Here is a 3,664-nt window from a genome sequence, read left to right as displayed (position 1 = left end):
GAGAGAGAGAGAGAGAGAGAGAGAGAGAGAGAGAAACAGAGACAGAGACAGAGACAGAGACAGAGATAGACAGACAGAGAGGTAGAACTATTTCTTCCCCCCTCCTCCGAAACAAATCCAGCTGTTAAATATGCAGATAAACCTACCCTTACTTGACTATGGGATAATTGGTCATTGTAAGGATGTATGTAAGAAAGGGAACAAGGTGATTGGCATGGGTCTTTTTAATAACTTGGACTTAGATTTAGCAAGGGATGAATCCACAAAGTGCATTTGATGGTCTTTGTTAAATCTCGGTGTTTTTTTTTTTTTTCTTTATGTGCTAGAGAAACCCTCTCCCAGCCAGAGATTGTTATTATAGTTTGACACATATGCTCCATGGGAGGAAGTGAATATCCGCCCCCTATACATACACACACATTCCCTCCGCATTGCTGCTTCTTTTGGCACAAGAGAGGCACTATTTCTGGCAACACATGAAGGGTACTACAACTGTTTCAACTTTTGTTCTCTGGGTAAATTTAGTTAGTTTCACAACTAATTCTTCCCTTGTTCTTTGTCCTCTTAATGTTTTCCCTGGCCATCTAAATATGGAGACATTTTGACACCCATGTATTCTACTGTAATGTTATATTTTCAAAACTATAAAATCCAGAATCTTTTCTCATTTCTTTTAAAGCTGAGATCTTGAAGTTCCAATGTGACTTTAGAGTGCTATTTGAGGTTAAGGAGCTAGTGTATTAGGTTAAAAATGGAAATATGGATCTAGAAGACTTTAAATTTTATGTCTAGGTTTCTCACAGGAAGACTAGTACATTTTGATTAGTATTAGTAAATATGGTACCACATGACTATGCTTATGAGAGGGCATCTGCCACATTAATAGATGAAGTTAATTTTTCAAGGACAGAGATAATGATAATCGAAATGGATGAACAGAAGCAAAATTATGCAGCAATGTCAGGAGGCTACATGGTATAGTACAAAGGGACTAAGACCAAGAGTCAGAGCTCTGGGTTCTATTATGACCCTGACCTATTAGCTAATGCAAATCTAGTTGCTTAACTTCTCTGGGCATCAAATTCCTTATTGGTAAAGTAAAGATAATGGGACAAGATAATCATCATGTCTCCTTCAGCTCTAATGTTAAACAATTATCTAAATCCAGTGAAGATCTTCTCTCATCAAGTTATACACCCTGAATCTAAGAGCATTATTCTTAGGGTCTCATAATTCAAAACAAGTAAAGTAAATAAAAGTTCTTTTTTTTTTCTTTTTTTTTTTTTTGGCATTTAGAGAAAACAAATTACTTGTTTCTAAGCAATTTACAGTACATAGACCAAATGCTCAAAAGGTGCCAATCCTTAAACATGGCAAATCATGTCATCATATGTGTGAAGGAGCCAAGTACCCTATTACAGTAAGCTCTGTCCTCTAATCAAAGAAGAAAACACTATGTCTAAGAAAAAATAAGAAAAGGTAGAGAGCAGAGGTTTGTTTTTGTTTTTGTTTTTGTTTTTGTTTTGTTTTGTTTTAATCTCCATGAGCAGTAATGTAATGGCTAGGTGTAGAGTCAGAGGAGAGAAAGAGTAATCAGGGGGATCATTTCATAAACATATAAATGTCTAACCAATGTGCTGTATACGTGAAACTAATAATAAAATAAATTTTTAAAAATTTCATTCACTATTCCTAACTCCTCATTTAATACAAGTTTTAAAGTCATCACTGTACTTTTAAATCTTATCAAATTATATCTGTATTAGACTACCAGTCTTTATTCCAGTTTTTCTCTCCAGCCTGCATAACATACCCAACAAATCTTTCCAAAGCATATTTGCATAATCCCATCCACCCCTGTTCAAGGAAATTCATTGATTGACCTGAATCAAATCAAAACACCTCAGCTTGATAAACAAGACCTTGCATTGATATGTTACCCTATGCTCATTAACTTCACCCCATTCCTCATTAGCGTAATTCTCTGCTCTGTTTAGATTTGCTTAATCTCCCAATTACATTTTGTTTGCTCCTATATTTATGTTTTCTTAACAGAGTCTGTGCTCCATTTTTTGGAAAAAATTCAGCTAATCCATTGCATCACAACCTTCAAAACTTATCTTTAAATTTTTTTAAATTTATTTATTTTAATTAATTTCAAGTATACAGTACATTGGTTAGACATCTATATAGTTCATAAAACGATTCCCCCAATTGCTCCCTCCATCCCCTGACTCTCCACCTAGCCAACGTATTAATGCTGTTTTCCCTATGCTGCGTCTCCCATTCCTGTGACCATCCATCAGCTACTAATTTGTACTTCTTGAACCCTTCACCCCATTCTCCCAGACCCCCAAACCATAGCCCTGTCCATAGCCAAATTGTCCACTATATTTATGAGTCTGTTTTTGATTAGTTTGTTTTTTTATTCCTTAGATTTTGCATATAAGGGATATAATATTGTGTTTATCTTTTTCTGTCTGATTTAAATACCTTCTAAGTCCATCAAAGAAATATCTTTTTCCATCCCCTTTCTTTTCAGCCACTTATCTTTTGGTTAGAGAACTTAATTTTTTTTTTCCATTTAAGGTACTTATTGATAGAATGTACTTGTTACCATTCTTTATTCATGTTTTTGATAAGTTTTTTTCTTCTTAAAGAAGTCCCTCCAACATTTTCTATAATACTGGATTGGTGGTGATAAATTTCTTTAGCTTATTTTTGTCTGGGAAGCTCTTTATCTGTCCTTCAACTCTAAAAGATAGCTTTGCTGGAAAATTATTCTTGGTTTTAGATACTGGGTCTTCACCCTGTCAAATATTTTGTGCCAAGCCCTTCTGTCCTGCATAGTTTCTTTTGAGAAATCAGCTGCTGTCTTATAGGTGTTCTCTTATAAGTAATTATCTGTTTTTCTCTTGTTGCTTTTACAATTCTTTCTTTGTATTTAACCTTTGGCATTTATTATGATGTGTCTTGGTGTGGGCCTCTTTGGATCCCTGGTTTTTGGAATTCTCTGAGCTTCCTGGGGTTTTATATACATTTCTTTCACCAGGTTAGGGAAGTTTTCCATCATTATTTCTTCAAACATCTGTTCAACATCTTGATTTTCTTCAGTTATGCCAATCAGACAGATATTTGGACCCTCTTTAGTGTCCCATATGCCCTTAAATTATTTTTATAGTCTTAGCACCTTATATCTTGCCATTCTGATTGTGTGTCCTTGGCTTTTCCATCCTTTAGATAGGGCATTTGATCCTTTTCTTTATTCACTTTGTTATTCTTTTTTTTTTTTATTCCATTTAATGTACTTTTCATCTCAGATAATATGTTCTTCATTTCAGACTGGTTTCCTTTTATCATTTCCATTTCCATTTTTATGTTTTTCATATCTTCATTGAAGTTCTCACTGAATTTATCTACACTTCCGAAAAGTTCACTGAGCATCTTTATAACCAGTGTTTTGAACTCTACATCTGTTACATTGCTTGACTCCATTATATATGGATCTCTGCTCTGTTCTCTCATATGGTTTCTGCTTCTTTGTCTTCCTATTTTGGCTGCCTTTCCATGTCTGTTTCTTTGTACTAAGCAAAGTTCCTAAGTCTCCCGGTCTTATTATTATACATTGTGAAGTAGTTGTTCAGTGGCACAGTCCTGAGAGGGG

Source organism: Pteropus vampyrus, unplaced genomic scaffold (genome assembly GCF_000151845.1).
Source record: "Pteropus vampyrus isolate Shadow unplaced genomic scaffold, Pvam_2.0 Scaffold63, whole genome shotgun sequence".
Taxonomy (NCBI): domain Eukaryota; kingdom Metazoa; phylum Chordata; class Mammalia; order Chiroptera; family Pteropodidae; genus Pteropus; species Pteropus vampyrus.
The sequence above is the reverse complement of the archived record's forward strand: the minus strand, read 5'-3'. Positions refer to the sequence as shown.